Source organism: Somniosus microcephalus, chromosome 4 (genome assembly GCF_052327205.1).
Source record: "Somniosus microcephalus isolate GS21.2 chromosome 4, FLI_Smic_1.0, whole genome shotgun sequence".
In the NCBI taxonomy this organism is placed as follows: Eukaryota; Metazoa; Chordata; class Chondrichthyes; order Squaliformes; family Somniosidae; genus Somniosus; species Somniosus microcephalus.
This window is the reverse complement of record NC_140990.1, coordinates 45413966-45433504: the sequence shown is the minus strand read 5'-3', so window position 1 is coordinate 45433504 and position 19539 is coordinate 45413966. Positions and strand designations below refer to the sequence as shown.

At 48.8% G+C, this 19539-nt stretch overlaps 1 protein-coding gene and 1 pseudogene across 1 annotated transcript in view; one reads left to right on the top strand and one right to left on the bottom strand.

The window, feature by feature from the left end:
- Positions 1 to 19539, top strand: part of LOC147118787 (uncharacterized) — a 142908-nt pseudogene that overhangs the window by 54551 nt on the left and 68818 nt on the right.
- Positions 1 to 19539, bottom strand: part of LOC147118790 (uncharacterized) — a 36367-nt gene that overhangs the window by 2362 nt on the left and 14466 nt on the right. The gene's annotated exons all lie outside the window — the stretch shown is intronic.

Below are 19539 nucleotides of genomic sequence, written 5' to 3'. Positions count from 1 at the left end.
TTCAGGCTCCAGCTGCTACACAGGTTGGTTGAAAGGATCAGCAGTAATGGCAGCTGTAATACCCACAAGACCCCGCGCTCCAGAAAGCACTCTGTTGACGCTGAGTCCCGTGCATGCGCCACCCTCCTGCTCCACAATCGCCCGCCCCGATCGGTCCGCAACGCGCATGGTCAGCACACAAAACCCCGCGGTTGGAACACCAGGCGCGCATGGGTGGTAGCGAGGGGGGGGGGGGAAGCGAGGGGGGGGAGGCGAGGGGGGGGAAGCGAGGGGGGGAAGCGAGGGGGGGGAAGCGAGGGGGGGGAAGCGAGGGGGGGGAAGCGAGGGGGGGGAAGCGAGGGGGGGGAAGCGAGGGGGGGGAAGCGAGGGGGGGGAAGCGAGGGGGGGGAAGCGAGGGGGGGGAAGCGAGGGGGGGGAAGCGAGGGGGGGGAAGCGAGGGGGGGGAAGCGAGGGGGGGGAAGCGAGGGGGGGAAGCGAGGGGGGGAAGCGAGGGGGGGAAGCGAGGGGGGGAAGCGAGGGGGGGAAGCGAGGGGGGGAAGCGAGGGGGGGAAGCGAGGGGGGGAAGCGAGGGGGGCGAAGCGAGGGGGGGGAAGCGAGGGGGGGGAAGCGAGGGGGGGGAAGCGAGGGGGGGGAAGCGAGGGGGGGGAAGCGAGGGGGGGGAAGCGAGGGGGGGGAAGCGAGGGGGGGGAAGCGAGGGGGGGGAAGCGAGGGGGGGAAGCGAGGGGGGGAAGCGAGGGGGGGAAACGAGGGGGGGAAACGAGGGGGGGGAAACGAGGGGGGGAAGCGAGGGGGGGAAGCGAGGGGGGGGAAGCGAGGGGGGGGAAGCGAGGGGGGGGAAGCGAGGGGGGGGAAGCGAGGGGGGGGAAGCGAGGGGGGGGAAGCGAGGGGGGGAAAAGCGAGGGGGGGAAGCGAGGGGGGGGAAGCGAGGGGGGGGAAGCGAGGGGGGGGAAGCGAGGGGGGGGAAGCGAGGGGGGGGAAGCGAGGGGGGGGAAGCGAGGGGGGAAGTGGGGGAGAGTGAATACACACGCTGAAGATGGGCTGCTGAATTTTTAGTGTTTTTAGTGTTTAAAGTGGGGAAAAAAGTTTCATTTCAAGTTTTAAAAGGTTTTAAAGTTAAATTTATTTCTAGTTAAGTTAGTTTAGTTTAGTTTAATTTAAGTTTAAGTTTAGTTTAGTCTAGATTAAGTAAGGAAGGAAAAGACCGCCAAAAAGACCACCAAAGGAAAAAAAAACCAAAGGAAATTAGAAAAAAAAAAGCCAAAGCAAAAAGAAATAAGGGAAGAAATATACAAACCCAAAGAAGAACCCGAACAGCGGCCGCACGGGGCCACAGCAGCAGCTGAAGCGAGGTGACTCGGCTGCATCGGGAACCGAGGCGAGGTGACTCGGCGAAGGCCGCACGGAGACGCAGCGGCAGCCGGAGCGAGGTGACTCGGGGAGGCCGCTTCGGGAAACGAGGCGAGGCGAATCGGGGAGGCCGCACGGAGACGCAGCGGTAGCCGGAGCGAGGTGACTCGGGGAGCCCGAGCGGCGAACGAGACACGGCCCGAGCGGCGGCCGCAGTCCAGCACCCGAGCGACGGCCGCAATCCAGCACCCGAACGGCGAACGAGGCACAGCCCGAGCGGCGGCTGGGATAGAAAGCCCGGGAAAGGCCCGAGGAGCCAGGCCCAGAGACCTCTGAGGAGAAGGGGAGCAACCAGAAGGCTCCCAGAAACAAACCAAGACTGTGAGTACAGGGCCCAGGGAGGGAGACTGAAGCCAGGGAAAGGCCCGAGGAGCCAGGCCGAGACAGAGGCCCAGAGACCTCTGAGGGGGAGGGGAACAGCCCGGAGGCACCGGGAAAGAGCGGCTCACAGACTCAGACCTGGGAAGGGTGAACCCAGGAGCCGAGGCCCAGGGACCACGGGGTCGGAGAGGGGGACTTGGAAAGGTCGCGAACAGGGAGAGGGAAACACCAAACCCGGGGCCCCAGAAAAGCTTATTCTAAGATCAACAATACTTTCTCTACACTACCAATAATGAGCGAATCAGAAGAGCCACAACAGCCCCCGAGGGACACTGAGAGCAACCGCTTCCAGATTCCCCCCAACACCAAAAAAAATGCTATAAAATCGATGAAGCATAAGCAGCTGAGAGAAAAACCAGAAACTCTTTTTGCTGACCGGTACAGCACTGGGACAAAATGTAACCTCATTTTTTACTCAGATCAGCCAGCGGCTTGGATCACAGCAATAAAATCACACTATACCAGGGTTAAGCTAGAAAAAACCGCTAATGTGTCCAAAATGAAAATTAACACACCAGGAGACAGGGCAACCACGACTGTCAACATGTACAATAACGGAACAATATTAGTGCAAGGCAACCTCGACAACTTTGAAACGGCCTTCAAGACACTGAAAGGAATAACTGAGAGGGGAAGGAACAGCCCCAGAGTGGCTAACAGGAGAAAAGCGACCCGCACTCCCCCCAACATTGACAACTCACCAGGAGGAAATCAACTTGGTCAGGAAGTGAACGAGCCACACAGTTCTAACCAGACACTAACCCCGGGGACCCACAGCCACATGATACAACTGACTAACCCCAGCATAATAACCAGGGAGGAAGCCACACATAGTCCCCCTACCAATTCCAGCTCACCAAAAGAGCAGAGCAGCCTAGCCAGGAAATGAGTGAGCCTTCCAGGGTCGACCAGACACATACCCCGGGATCACACAGCCAGATACAACTAAAAGATAAATTTAATCAATTAGAGACAGAGATGGTTAAACTTAGAGAGGAGGTCCTTAACATGAAACACGAACAAAAGCAAGAGAGGGAGAGACACAGGAGAGAGCTGAATCTACTTGAGAACCAGGTGAATCTACTTGGGAATCAGGTGAAAGAGCTGCAGGAAAACGAAGAGAGCCATAGAGGAGAGATAACACCATTAGACCAGCAGCCTGAGGCTAGAGATAAGACAAGACAGAGCCCGACTGAACAGCTGCACTCCCACACGGAACAACAGCAGCAGACACACAATACAAGGGGTGCCATACAGACCGACCAACATACTGAAGCTCAGTCTTCCCCCACCGCCATGGAACCACAAGCGAGCCGCTCACAAGAGGAGCGCACACAACAAACACCCCAGCCCAACACACACGCTATGAGTCCAGGCGAAAACCACCAGACAGTAAACACAAACAAGGCTGACATCGTAATACTCAGACTCAAATGGGAAATTTCTATGGGAGAAAAAGCTCTTCCCTAGAAGTAAAGTACAAAAGATCTGGTGCCCAACAACAGACAGAGCCATGTATTGGCTGACCAAAACCCGATTAGGCTCCCCCCAACACATAATAATACACACGGGCACAAATGACCTAAAGGCCCAGCAGAAAGGGGTAGCAACATCGCTCAGAGCAATGATTGAGAAGGCAAGCAATACATTCCCAAACATTAGAATCACTGTTTCCACAATATTGCCGAGAACAGACTTTAACAACAACACAATTCATGAGATAAATGCCAGCATAGCAAGAGACTGTGAATCAAAACACAACGTGCACCTGGCCCAACACCCCACCCTCGATAAGGAATGTCTTTACGACCGCGTCCACATCCACAGGAAACGAATATTGATCTTTGCTAAAGCCCTGAAGGACGTCGCTTTTAACCGGGTCCATACCCAGACTCCAAGAGGACCCCCCCCCCGACCACCAGAGATCAGCGGGGTACATATCAGGACCACTACAGAGACTACCACCACACCAACCGAGACCAGAGAGGATCCCCATGCACAACAACAATATCAGACCTGCACCACTCCTGTCCCACAGGGGAACAGGACCACTCCCAGCCAGACAGAGGGAGAGATGCACAGGACGTACGCAATACCTCAGACAGAGACAATCCATTAAGAGACAATAAGCAGATGTGCAGCAGCATCTACTTCCGCCTTATGGATCAAAGACTAATTAATAGAAAGAACTGTAACCAAGTAGTATTAACATTTATAGACAACTGAGATGACCTTTTTTCCCCACATTTAGACACGACAAACACATATCATTCTTTAACCTATCATAGTAAAAGATCAAACTTAACATGAAATCCTTATATATTTCGACCTGGAATATCCAAGGTCTACGCTCTTCGGTGCTCGACATGAAGAGTAGGACCCCAGAGTTCATAGATGAAACTAAAGATCTAGATATTATCATTTTACAGGAAACTTGGTATAAAGGAAAAGGACACACTGGATGTCCCCAAGGGTACACTGAGCTGGTGGTCCCCTCCAATAAATTACCAAGAGTAACCCAAGGCAGAGACTCCGGAGGCATACTGATCTGGTTTAAAACAGAACTTAAGAATTACATCAAATTTATAAAAAAGGGCAAAAACCACATATGGCTCAAAATTGAGAGGGAGATTATCTCTAACACCCAAGACGTTTACATTTGCGCACTTTATATCCCCCCAATGGAATCCCCGTACTTTAAAGAGGACACCTTCTCCAACATAGAGGGGGAAATTACCCAATACCAGGCCCAGGGGAACGTGTTGATCTGTGGGGGCCTCAATTCAAGAACTGGTGAAGAACCAGACTTCACCAATAATCAGGGAAACAATTACGTATTCGGGAATAACCACTTCGATATCCCTTCCCTCCCATACAGGCATAACTGTGACAAGCAGACAAATACCAACGGAAAACAGCTCCGACAGCTCTGTCGAAGCCTGGGTCTGTACATTGTCAATGGTAGGTTCATAGGAGACCTCCAAGGAAGATCGACCTATTGCTCACCTCTTGGCTGCAGCACCGTAGACTATATGATTACAGATTTGGACCCATCCTCTTTCAGAGCATTCACAGTCAAACCACAAACAGCACTGTCAGATCACAGTCAAATTACTATGTATCTTAAAAAGACAGAAACAAACAACATAGAAACACAACCCAGTAAACTGTACAACACCAAAAAATCGTACAGATGGGCCAAAAACGACACGGAAAAATACCAGAAAGCAATTAGCAATGAATCAACTCAAGCTCTCTTGGGCACCTTTCTGGATAACATATACATTCACAATAAAGAAGGCGTAAACCGGGCAGTGAATAACCTAAACAATATTTTTGATAATTTGGCAACAAGGTCAAACTTGAAAGCTCGCAAGAACAAACCCAAAACAAAAAACGATGAAAAATGGTTTGACCCAGATTGCCATAACATGAGGAAAAAACTTAGAAAAATATCAAACCAAAAACACAGACATCCAGAAAACGAGGAATTACGCCTTACTTATTGCCAGACACTAACACAATACAGAAACACACTCAGAACCAAAAAAGAGCAATATATTAAGAACACACTCAGCTCCATTGAGGAATCCATTGATTCCAATTGTTTCTGGGACAACTGGAATACACTACACAAAAAACAACACGACGAATTGGCCATTCAAAATGGGGACACATGGGAAAACCACTTTGAAAAATTATACCAGAAAAACACACTAAGGCCAGAGCAACACCAAATATGCAAAAAACTGGAAAAGCTCGAAATGGCCATAAAAGATAACCAAAACCCGCTAGACTCCATAATAACAGAAAAAGAACTTTTTGAAAAACTCAAGGACCTGCGACCAGGAAAAGCTTGCGGGGCAGACGGCATACTAAGCGAGATGATTAAACACACAGACGATAAAATGAAACTGGCTATCCTAAAACTCTTCAACTTGGTTCTGAGTGTCGGTTACTTCCCTGATATCTGGAACAAAGGACTCATAACGCCCATATACAAAAGTGGGGACAAAGTCGACCCAAATAACTATCGAGGCATCTGTGTAAACAGTAACCTGGGGAAGGTATTCTGTAGCATCATAAACAAAAGACTTATAAACTTCCTTGAAGAGCACAATGTCTTGAGTAAAAGCCAAATTGGATTCCTGCCAAACTATAGAACATCAGATCATATCTTCACCCTACAGACCCTAATTGACAAACACGTTCATCAAAACAAAAGCAAAATCTACGCATGCTTTATAGATTTCCAGAAGGCTTTCGACTCCATCTGGCATGACGGTTTATTCCTGAAACTTATCGAAAGCGGGGTAGGAGGGAAAACATATGATGTAATTAAATCAATGTATACAAACAACAAATGTGCAGTTAAAATTGGAGACAAACAAACAAAATACTTCCCACAGGGGCGGGGGGTGACGCAGGGCTCGCCAATCTCACTGACACTCTTTAATATTTACATAAATGAATTGGCAAAACTACTTGAACAATCTACAGCACCCAGCCTCACCCTATATGAATCCAAGGTTAAATTCCTCCTCTATGCCGATGACCTGGTTCTGCTGTCACCAACTAAGGAGGGTCTACAGCAGAACCTGGACCTGCTGGAGTCGTACTGCCAGACTTGGGCCCTGACAATAAATCCCCAAAAAACCAAAGTCCTTGTGTTCCAGCAAAGATCCAAACAACATGGACCCACAATAAATTTCACAGTAGGAACAACCAAAATTGAACAAACCACTCACTACACATACTTGGGCTTAAAAATCAGTTCTACGGGAAACTTCAAACTGGCTGTGAATGAACTGAAAGAGAAAGCAAGAAGGGCTTTCTATGCCATCAAAAAATCAATCCAAATAGAAATCCCAATTAGCATTTGGCTCAAAATTCTCAAATCAGTAATTGAACCAATTGCACTCTATGGCAGTGAGGTCTGGGGACCACTAACACAACAAGATTTTGCAAAATGGGACAAACACCCAATTGAGATCCTACATGCGGAATTCTGTAAAAGTATCCTCCGGACTCAAAGGAAAACAGTAAACAACGCATGCAGGGCGGAACTAGGCCAATACCCATTAATAATCACTATCCAAAAAAGAGCCACCAAATTTTGGAATCACCAACAAATGAGCAACCCCCAATGCTATCACTACGACGCCCTGAAATGCCAAGAGCTGACCATAAAGAAGAATACCCTCAGTCAACTAGTCCTGGGACTCAATAAAGTAACTAATAACAATACTAACAATAACCAGTCCCAGGACAGTGACAGGGTAACACAAAGAATTCGACCCAACACAATCGTCGCTAAGCAAAAGGAAAAATATGTCATATTGGGCAGAAACAACAAAAACCCAAAGCAAACTCAATTGCTACTTGGCCCTAAACAGACAATACAACATAGCTGATTACCTGACCATGGTAAAGGATAACAAACTGAGAAGAACCTTGACAAGGTACAGACTTAGCGAACATAGCCTAGCGATCGAAAAAGGCAGACACAGGCAGACCAGGCTGCCAAGAGAAGACAGGATATGCTCTCACTGCAGTCAGGGAGTAGTTGAGACAGAGATGCACTTCCTCACAGCCTGTGGAAAATATCAGGGCATCAGAGAGAATTTCTACCAAAAATTCTCACAAATATGCCCTGAATTCAGAAATCTGACTGACAACCAAAAACTCCCATTCCTACTGGGGGGAGGAGAGAAGCTGTGTAACACTGGCGGCACACTATGTTACAGCTTGCCATGAACAGAGGGACAACCAGTAAACTAAGACAAGAGTATATATAGACAAGGCGAATGTATATTTATAGACTCAGGGATATACCTGTTTGTACACTGTGTGAATGGAACCGCGTTTATGTGTTCAACCATAAATGTATTTTGATGCTTTGGCAACATAAGATGTACCTTATCATGCCAATAAAGCGATTTGTATTGTATTGTATTGTATTGGAAGGTGGGGGGGGGGGGAAGGAGAAGTGGGGGGGGGGGGAAGTGGGGCGGGGGGAAGTGGGGGGGGGGAAGTGGGGGGGGGAAGTGGGGGGGGAGTGGGGGGGGGGAGTGGGGGGGGGGGGAAGTGGGGGGGGGGGAAGTGGGGGGGGGGGAAGTGGGGGGGGGGAGTGGGGGGGGGAAGTGGGGGGGGGGAAGTGGGGGGGGGGGAAGTGGGGGGGGGGGAAGTGGGGGGGGGAAGTGGGGGGGGAAGTGGGGGGGGAAGTGGGGGGGGGAAAGTGGGGGGGGGGAAGTGGGGGGGGGGAAGTGGGGGGGGGGAAGTGGGGGGGGGAGTGGGGGGGGTAGTGGGGGGGGGGAAGTGGGGGGGGGGAAGTGGGGGGGGGAAGTGGGGGGGGGAAGTGGGGGGGGGAAGTGGGGGGGGGAGTGGGGGGGGGTAGTGGGGGGGGGAAGTGGGGGGGGGAAGTGGGGGGGGGAAGTGGGGGGGGGAAGTGGGGGGGGGAAGTGGGGGGGGGAAGTGGGGGGGGGGAAGTGGGGGGGGGAAATTGGGGGGGGAAATTGGGGGGGGAAGTGGGGGTGGAGGGGTTCATTCTCACCTCTACATCCTTTGTCATCCAGGGAGCTCGAGATTTGGACGCCCCAACTTTCCTCCTTATGGGAATATGCTTGGTGTGTACCTGGTGTCAAATTTTGTTTTATAACGTTCCCGTGAAGCGCGTTGGCACATTTTCCTACATTAAAGATGTTATATAAATACAAATCGTTGTTATTGTCTGAAACATACAAACATAGAAGATAGGAGCAGGAGTAGGCCATTTGGCCCTTCGAGCCTGCTCCGCCATTCAATGAGATCATGGCTGATCATCCAAATTCAGTATCCTGTCCCTGCCTTCTCCCCATATCCCTTGATCCCTTTAGCCTTAAGAAATATATCCAACTCCTTCTTGAATATATTTAATGAACTGGCCTCCACCGCCCTCTGTGGCAAAGAATTCCACAGGTTCACCACTCTCTGGGTGAAGAAATTCCTCCTCATTTCAGTCCTAAATGGCTTATCCCTTATCCTTAGACGATGACCCCTGGTTCTAGACTCCCCAGCCATCGGAAACATCCTTCCTGCATCTCGTCTGTCCAGGCCTGACAGAATTTTATAGGTTTCAATGAGATCCCCTCTCAGTCTTCTAAACTCCAGTGAGTATAAGCCCAATCGACACAATCTCTCCTCATACGTCATTCCTGCCATCCCAGGTATCTGCGTGGTGAATCTTCGCTGCACTCCTTCCATGGCAAGAACGTCCTTCCTCAGATAAGGCGACCAAAACTGCACACAATACTCAAGGTGCGGTCTCACCAAGGCCCTGTACAACTGCAGAAAGACCTGCTTGTTCCTGTACTCGAACCCTCTTGCTACGAAGGCCAACATACCATTTGCCTTCTTAACCGCCTGCTGCACCTGCATGCTTACCTTCAGCGACTGGTGCACAAGAACACCCAGGTCTCTTTGCACTTCCCCTTCTCCCAATTTATTGCCATCCAAATAATAATGTGCCTTCCTGTTTTTGCCACCAAAGTGGATACCCTCACATTTATCCACATAATAGTGCATTTGCCATGTTTCTGCCCAATCACCCAACCTGTCCAAATCGTACTGGAGTTTCACGACATCCTCCTCACAGCATACCCTCCCACCCAGCTTTGTGTCGTCTGCAAATTTGGAGATATTACATCCAATTCCCTCGTCCAGATCATTAATATATATTGTGAACAGCTGGGGTCCCAGGAGCGATCCTTGCGGTACCCCACTAGTCACTGCCTGCCACTCGGAAAACGACCCGTTTATTCCAACTCTTTGCTTTCTCTCCGCCAACCAGTTCTCTATCCAAGTCAATACCTTGCCCCCAATCCCATGTGCCTTAATTTTGCACGCTAATCTCTTATGCAGGACCTTATCGAAAGCCTTCTGAAAGTCCAAATACACCACATCCACTGGTTCTCCCTTATCTATTTTACCAGTTACATCCTCAAAATATTCCAGTAGATTAGTCAAGCATGATTTACCTTTTGTAAATCCATGTTGACTTTGTCCGATCCTGTCACTGCTTTCCAAGTGCTCTGCTATTACATCTTTTATAATGGACTCTAGCATTTTCCCCACTACCGATGTCAGGCTTACTGGTCTATAATTCCCCGCTTTTTCTCTACCATCTTTTTTGAAAAGTGGGGTAACATTAGCTACCCTCCAATCCATGGGTACTGTTCCAGAGTCTATCGAGTTCTGGAAGATGACCAGCAATGCATCTACTATTGCTAGGGCCACTTCCTTAAGTACACTAGGATGTAGATTATCAGGCCCTGGGGATTTATCGGCCTTCAGTCCCATCAATTTTCCTAACACCATTTCCCTACAAATACTGATTTCTTTCAGTTCCACCCTTTCATCAGACCCTATGTTCCCCTGCATCTCTGGGAGGTTATTTGTGTCCTCCATTGTGAAGACAGAACCAAAGTATGTATTTAGTTGGTCTGCCATTTCTTTGTTCCCCATTATAAATTCCCCTGATTCTGACTGCAAGGGACCTACGCTTGACTTCACCAATCTTTTTCTCTTCACATATCTATAAAAGCTTTTACAGTCAATTTTTATGTTCCCTGATAGCTTACTCTCATATTCTATTTTCCCTTTCTTAATTAATCCCTTTATCCTCCTTTGTTGAATCCTAAACTGCTCCCAATCCTCAGGATTATTGCTTTTTCTGGCCAATTTATATGTCCTCTCCTTGGATCTTATGCTATCCCTAATTTCCCTTGTTAGCCACGGTTGAGTCACCTTTTTTGTTTTATTTTTATGCCAAACTGGGATGAACAAATTCTGTAGCTCATCCATTCAGTCTTTGAATGTTTGCCATTGCCTATCCACCGTCAACCCTTTGAGTGCCATTCCCCAATCAATCCTACCCAACTCGCTCCTCAGACCATCGTAGTTTCCTTTATTTAAATTGAGGACCCTAGTCTTTGAGTCAACTACTTCATTCTCCATCTTAATGAAGAATTTGATCATATTATGATCGCTCAGACCCAAGGGGCCTCGTACAACAAGATTGCTAATTAATCCTTTCTCGTTACATAAAACCCAGTCTAAGATGGCCTGATCTCTGGTTGGTTCCTCGACATATTGGTCCAGGAAACCATCCCGTAAACACTCCAGGAATTCCTCCTCCGCAGTATTGTTACTAATTTGGTTAGCCGAATCCATATGTAGATTAAAGTCACCCATGATGACTGCTGCGCCCTTATTGCACGCTTCTCTAATTTCCCTTTTAATGCCATCCCCAACCTCCGCCTTACTGTTTGTCGGTCTATATACCACTCCCACTAACGTTTTCTGCCCCTTAGTATTTTTCAATTCTACCCATACAGATTCCACATCATCAGAGCTAATATCCTTCCTTACAATTGTGTTAATCCCTTCTTTAACCAGTAATGCTACCCCACCTCCCTTTCCTTTTTGCCTATCTTTCCTGAATATCGAATCTGAAACTAACAAATTCCACAGAGGAAAAATAACAGTATTTTACTCCCAAATATTAAATATTTTGTTCCACGGGGTTTATCTGCTTTTATTGGTGAATTTAAAAAGTCTGTATTAACACCTGAGCCAGTGTGTTGTGAGACAAAGAGCCTTGTGTCCAATAAGGGGAATAAAGGCCCACAGCCTCCCCTGGCCCCGGACCCTGAACAAGGGACTGGAGAAACTCGCTGCCCTGCGGATCAGACAATCAGCCGGCGTTAGTCCCGCTCCTCGGGCTCCCCGATTGGTTGGAGGACCCACCGCCGGCTCGCTCCTCCAGACCCGCCCCGCTCGCTCCCTATTGGCCGGAAGCACCCGTCAATCAGGCCGCAGGCCCCGGGTCACGTGTCCCCGAGGAGATCACCGAGGAGATCACGTGCTCGGTCCAACTGACCTCGGTCTCTCAGGTTTTTCCATTTCTCATTATTCTCTCCCGATCCACCGCGCGCGATTCTCCACCCAATCAGAGCGGAGAAAACTCACCTTGCGTCACCGATCGCGACTCTGTAACCGACACCAAGGCCTTTCCCGGAATGCCCCACGCCGACTCCGTCCGACAGGATCCGAGTGCACAGGCGCAGCTTCGAGTGGGGTGAGGGGAGTTGGTCTCCTCTGCGCATGCGCAGTTATGACACTTGGTGGCCAGGAGGGGTCGCTGTGCTGGATTGGTTGGAGGACCCGCCGCCCGCTCGGTCCTCCAGCCCCGCCCCGCTTTTCCTATTGGTCCGGAACTCCCGTCAATCTCCTGGGCAGTGTGAGCTGAGCATGCGCGGCCCTTGGCAGCAGCCGCTGACACATCAGGTGAGAGCGCTCAGGGAGCGGGTTCATGAACCCCAGGGGGACGCGGGACGCTCACACCCCGGGCTCAGGGAGCGGGTTCATGAACCCCGGGGGGACGCGGGCCGCTCACACCCCGAGCTCAGGGAGCGGGTCCATGAACCCCGGGGGGACGCGGGCTACTCACAGCCAGAGTGCGGCCCCAGGCCCCATTATTAAAACACTCAACATTATCCGCCCGCCGCTTCCCGGTTTCTCCCGATTCGCGCAGCAAAGGGGCCCCGCGCCAAACTCTGGGACAGACAGGAAGTCAGGGAGCGTCTGTAAATGGAGGAGAAATGGAGACTGGTCAGGGAGCGTCTGTAAATGGAGGAGAAATGGGGACTGGTCAGGGAGCGTCTGTAAATGGAGGAGAAATGGTGACTGGTCAGGGAGCATCTGGAAATGGAGGAGAAATGGAGACTGGTCAGGGAGCGTCTGTAAATGGAGGAGAAATTGTGACGGTCAGGGAGCGTCTGTAAATGAAGGAGAAATGGAAACTGGTCAGGGAGCGTCTGTAAATGGAGGAGAAATGGTGACTGGTTAGGGAGCGTCTGTAAATGGAGGAGAAATGGTGACTGGTCAGGGAGCGTCTGTAAATGGAGGAGAAATGGTGACTGGTCAGGGAACGTTTGTAAATGAAGGAGAAATGGAGACTGGTCAGGGAGCGTCTGCAAATGGAGGAGAAATGGTGACTGGTCAGGGAGCGTCTGTAAATGAAGGGGAAATGGTGACTGGTCTGGGAGCGTCTGTAAATGATGGAGACAGGTCAGGGAGCGTCTGTAATTGTTGGAGAAGTTACTATTTTTAATTAACAAATATATCTGACTGACTTTAATGAGACTCTTTTCCATGTCCCAGCTCCTGTAAATACTGGCGGTAAAGGGGCCAGACTCTCAGGAGGCTCCACACCGCAGCCTGCTTGTGTGAAAGTGATCGCGCATCAGATTAATGTGCGTCTGCTGTGTGTGTGTTTCACAACATGCCCGAAGCGGTTTACGAAATGTGGTGAACCAGTGACTGCAGAACTGAAACCAGCCAGAGTCAGCACCTTCAGGGGTGGAGAGAGAGGGGAGCCAGCAAGTGTAGAACTGAACCCAGCCAGAGTCAGCACGTTCAGGGGAGGAGAGGGAGAGGAACCAGTGAGTGTAGAACTGAACCCAGCCAGAGTCAGCACCTTCAGGGGAGGAGAGGGAGAGGAACCAGTGAGTGTAGAACTGAACCCAGCCAGAGTCAGCACCTTCAGGGGAGGAGAGGGAGGGGAACCAGTGAGTGTAGAACTGAACCCAGCCAGAGTCAGCACCTTCAAGGGAGGAGAGAGAGGGGAACCAGTGAGTGTGGAACTGAACCCAGCCAGAGTCAGCACCTTCAAGGGAGGAGAGCGAGGGGAACCAGTGAGTGTAGAACTGAACCCAGCCAGAGTCAGCACCTTCAGGGGAGGAGAGGGAGTAGAACCAGTGAGTGTAGAACTGAACCCAGCCAGAGTCAGCACCTTCAGGGGAGGAGAGGGAGTAGAACCAGTGAGTGTCGAACTGAACCCAGCCAGAGTCAGCACCTTCAGGGGAGGAGGAAAACTGGGAGCAGAGGAAAAACTGTTGGAGATGGTGCAATGAGTTTGGATTTCAGCACAGGGAGGAGGGAGAGTGTGTGGGATGGGGATTTATGGCTTTTGGGGAACAAGAGAGGAAAGAATGTTCCATAGAAACTAGAATTGTCTGTTCTGAATTTCTATCCTGTACTTAGTGATGACTTTTGTAAACTTAAGTTGTGGAGTATTTTAAACCAACACTCGACACAAGGTTTTAGATCGATAGTCAAGACCTTTCCAAATTGGTACAGCAAACACTACATTTTTATACATTACAATACACGTCAAAATTCATTCCTGCCACCTGATTGGACCTTGGCCCGCATGCATCTTCACTGATTGGTTGCCTGTGCTGCGTTACATTAAACTACCGCCTTTATCGGCCGTTATCCCTCAAGCTGTTGTTGCACCTCTGACCTTTGACCTTTGTTTATGCCAAATGGGTCTCGTACTTCTGGTGCATTGTCCTCCTTTCCTGCCTCTCTAGGCCTCTTTTACTTCCAACTCATTGTTTTACTTTCCTGCCAGAACAGAACTTACATCCTCTCGGCCTCTTATGGTTCCACGTCTGGCTATGTTATCAACTTAGAAAAAGCTCACGACTGAGATTATTATCTTTATTACACCATTCATTGAAACTGCCAGCGATGTCCGTTTAACTCTTTCCCCACTGCACTCCTTTTACAGGGTATTAGAAGGGGAGGATTTACAGACGGGAAACTCAAACCAAACATCACGTCAAGATCTGACAGAGTCACTGGATTCATCAGGACCTGAATATCATCGGCGTTTGAATGTGGAAGGAGAAACGTTTGTCTGTTCTGTCTGTGGGAAAAGATTTCAAACATCAGTGTGACTGGAAAAGCACCGAGACACAAACACCCGAGTGAGAGTGTTCCAGTGCACTGACTGTGGAAAGAGCTTTAACCAGTTACACAGCCTGAAAAAACATCGCACCATTCACAGCGGGGAGAAACCATACACGTGTTCTGTGTGTGGACGAGGGAGGCTTCAACTGATCGTCCAACCTGGAGAGACACAAGGACACCCGCACAACGGAGAAACCGTGGAAATGTAGGGACTGTGGGAAAGGATTCAATTACCCATCTGAGCTGGAAATTCATCGACGCAGTCACACCGGGGAGAGGCTTTTCACCTGCTCCCTGTGTGGGAAGGGATTCACTCAGTCATCCACCCTCGCTACACACCAACTTGTTCACTCTAATAAGAGACCATTTAAATGTTCTGACTGTGAGAAGAGCTTCAAAACAACAAAGGATCTGCTGAAACACCAACACACTCACACTGGGGAGAGGCCGTTCACCTGCTCCAAGTGTGGAAAGGGATTCACTCGTTCATCCCACCTGCTGAAACACCAGCGAGTTCACAAGTGACTGCAGGGGTTGGATTTTGCTGTTGTTGCTGCTGTTAATCACATCCAGGACTGAACCATGTTCATTCTGACTGTTGGGGTTTGTTTCTGCTGATCTTAAACTCCAGCCCAGTTATTGGAGTTATTAATATTCTGGATATCTGTCATAGAGTCATAACGGCACAGAAGGAGGCCATTCAGCCCATCGAGTCCGTGCCGGCTCTCTGCAGAGCAATCCAGTCAGTCCCATTCCCCCGCTCTATCCCCGTAGCCCTGCAAGTTTATTTCCCTCAAGTGCCTATCCAGTCTCCCCTTGAAAACATTGAGTGTCTCTGCTTCCTCCACGTCCGTCGGCAGCGAATTCCAGGTCCTCACCACTCGCTGTGTAAAAGAGTTCTTCCTCACATCCCCCCGTATCTCTTGCCCAAAACCTTAAATCTGTGTCCCCTAGTCCTTGTACCATCAACTAGTGGGAACAGCCTTTCTCCGTTTAGCCTATCCAAACCCGTCATAACCTTGTACACCCCCATCAAATCACCCCTCAACCTCCTTTGCTCTAATGAAAACAAATGCATCTTCTCCAACCTGTCCTTGTAGCTAAGATCCCCCATCCCCGGAACCATTCTGGTAAATCTCCTCTGCACCCTCTCAAGGGCCTTCACATCCTTCCTAAAGTGTGGTGACCAGAACTGGACGCAAAACTCCAGTTGTGGCCTAACCAGCGCTTTATAAAGGTTCAGCATAACTTCTCTACTTTTGTACTCAATACCTCTATTTATGAAGCCCAAGATCCCATATGCTTTGCTAACCACTCTCTCAATATGTCCTGCCACCTTCAGGGACCTATGCACATTAATTCCCAGGTCCCCCTGTCACTGCACACTCTTTAAAACTGTGCCATTCAGTGTATATTGCCTCTCCCTGTTCCTTCTGCCAGAATGCATCACCTCATACTTCTCTGTATTAAATTCCATCTGCCACTTGTCTGCCCATTCTGCTAGCCTTTCTATGTCCTGTTGCAGTCGATTGATGTCATCATCACTGTTTGCCACACCCCCAATTTTGGTGTCATCGGCAAATTTAGAAATTCTACTCTGTATTCCAATATCCAGGTCATTTATATATATCAAAAAAAGCAGTGGCCCCAGCACTGACCCTTGGGGAACACCACTGTCTACCATTCCCCAGTCTGAAAAACAGCCATTTACCACAACTCGCTGTTTTCTGTCCTTAAGCCAATTCCTTATCCAAGCTGTCACTGACCCACCTATTCCATGAGCCTCAATTTTTTTAACCAGCCTTCTATGTGGTACTTTGTCAAACGCCTTACGAAAATCCATGTAGACAACATCCATTGCATTCCCTTCCATCAGTCCGCTCTGTTACTTCATCAAAAAATTCAATTAGATTAGTCAAACACAATCTGCCTTTTACAAATCCATGTTGGCTCTCCTTAATTAGCTTAAATCTCTCCAAATGCCCATTAATATTTTCCTTGATTGTTGTTTCTAAAACTCTACCCACCACTGATGTTAAACTGACCGGCCTGTCGTCACGAGGATTGTCCTTACACCCTTTCTTGAACAACGGTGTCACATTTGCCACTTTCCAATCACCAGGCACCTCCCCCGCATCTAGGGAAGACTGGAAAATTATGGCAAGCCCTTCCGCTATCTCCTCCCTCAATTCCCTTAGCAACCTGGGATGCAAGCCATCTGGACCAGGCAACTTATCCACTCTGAGCATACCCAGCCTTTCTAGTACACTCTGTCCATCAGTTTTCACCCATTCCATTGCTTCTAACTTTTCCACTTCTACCGATATTTTGTCAGCATCCACCTCCTTAGTAAACACCGATACAAAGTACTCATTGTGTATTCTAGCCTTGCCCTGCGCCTCTAAGCATATCTCACCTTCTTTGTCCCTAATAGGCCCCACCCCGCCTCTTACTACCCGCTTACTGTTTACATGCCGGTAGAAGATTTTTGGGTTCCCTTTTATGTTAATCGCCATTCTACTCTCATCTTCACATCCCCTCTCAATTTATTGTATTTGGTCTGGTTCTCCCTTGAAGAATTCACCTGACATGCATCATACTCCCTCTTTTTTTGTTTTATCATCTTCTCTGTCTCCCTCATCATCCAAGGAGCCCTTGCTTTGGTTCCCTTACCCTTCCCTCTTGTTGGAATGTGCCTAGCCTGTACTTGGAACATCTCCTCCTTAAAGATCGCCCATTGTTCCGTTACAGTTTTTCCTGTCAGTCTTTGGTTCCATTTTACCTTGGCTAGATCCTTTCGCATCCCATTGAAGTTAGCCCTATTCCAGTTTAGAAGTTCCACTCTAGATTGTTCCTTGCTCCTCTCCATTGCTAATCTAAATCTTGTGATATGATGATCACTCGTACCCAAGTGTTCTCCCACAGACACTTGGTCGACCTGGCCCACCTCATTCCCCAACACCAGATCCAGTAATGCCTCCTTCCTACTTGGGCCAAGAACATATTGGTCAAGGAAATTCTCCTGAACACATTTCAGAAATTCCTCCCCTCCTTTCCCTTTACCCCAGCATTATCCCAATCGATATTTGGGTAATTAAAGTCCCCCAATATCACCACTCTATAGCTCTTGCATATCTCTGCGATTTCCCTGCAGATTTGCTCCTCTACCTCCCTCTCACTATTTGGAGGCCTGTAGAAAACCCCCAATATTGTGATCATACCCTTTTTGCTCCTCGACTCTAACCAAATGGATTCTGTCCTTGTCCCCTCAAGAACATCCTCCCTTTCCAACACTACAATGTCTTCCTTAATCAGCACTGCCACCCCACTGCCCTTTCCTCCTTCCCTATCTTTTCTGAACACCTTGTACCCTTATACTAAGTGACCAATCCTCACCGTTTTTAAGCCACGTTTCCGTTATTGCCACAGCATCATATTGCCACACAGCTAATTGTGCTTGTTGCTCACCAACCTTATTCAGCTTTGCTTGAAATACACAATGTGTCGAGTATTTGATTTCCCCAAGATAAGAGGAGACTAATTGATGTCCTGTTACTGCTCCATTTTGGGGCTTTTTCTCCTCTCTAACTCTAGATTATTTCAGTTCTCATACCTTCGGTTACTCTCATGGACAAGTCCCAGCTCCCCATACATTCCAGAGTGCCTCTCCTAGCCTTGGTATCCAGGGAAGGTATCGGTAACATGCCCGGGGTCACTAAACACAAAACCGAGTCTGTTAATCACTTTCAGCTACTAGACTTAGTGTGTGCCCCACAGCATCTCTCTCACCTTCGATGTGTGAATAGGGCATCACGCCTGCAAACTTCATTTTCATAGAATCATAGAAAGTTACAGCACAGGAGGAGGCCATTTCGGCCCATCCTGTCCGCACCGGCCAACAAAGAGCTATCCAGCCTAATCCCACTTCCCAGCTCTTGGTCTGTAGCCCTGCAGGTTAGAACATCCAAGTATTTTTTAAATGTAGTTAGGGTTCCTGCCTCTACCACCCTTTCAGGCAGTGAGTTCCAGACCCCCACAGCCCTGAAGAAATTTCCCCTCAAATCCCCTCGAAACCTTCCACCAATTAGAAACATAGAAGATAGGAGCAGGAGTAGGCCATTCGGCCCCTCGAGCCTGTTCCGCCATTTAATGAGATCATGGCTGATCATCGAAACTCAGTACCCTGTCCCTGCTTTCTCCCCATATCCCTTGATCCCTTTAGCCTTAAGAAATATAACAAACTCCTTCTTGAATATATTTAATGAATTGGCCTGTACTGCCTTCTGTGGTAGAGAATTCCACAGGTTCACCACTCTCTGGGTGAAGAAATTCCTCCTCATCTCTGTCCTAAATGGCTTACCCCTTATCCTTAGACTGTGACTCCTGGTTCTGGACTCTCCAACCATCGGGAACATTCTTACTGCATCTAGTCTGTCTAGTCCTGTTAGAATTTTATAAGTTTCAATGAGATCCCCTCTCATTCTTCTAAACTCTAGCGAATACAAGCCCAGTCGACCCAATCTCTCCTCATACGGCATTCCTGCTGCAGTGGGGAAAGAGTTAAACTGACATCGCTGGCAGTTTCACTGAATGGTGTAATAAAGACAATAATCTAATAGGTCTTTGCATAGTAAATTTTTTCTAAATTGCTGAACTGGCAGTTGAGATAACCAAAGCAGTAGTGTTAGAATGACTGATGACTGCAAACTGTATAATGTGGAACCATAAGAGGCCGAGAGGATGTAAGTTCTGTTCTGGCAGGAAAGTTAAACAATGAGTTGGAAGTAAAGAGGCCGAGAGAGGCAGGAAAGGAGGACAATGAGTCAGAAGTACAAAGTTGATGAGACCCATTTGGCATAAACAGAGGTCAGAGGTGCAACAACAGCTTGTGGGATAACGGCCGATAATAAAGGTGGTGCTTTAATGTAACGTGGCATAGGCAACCAATCAGTG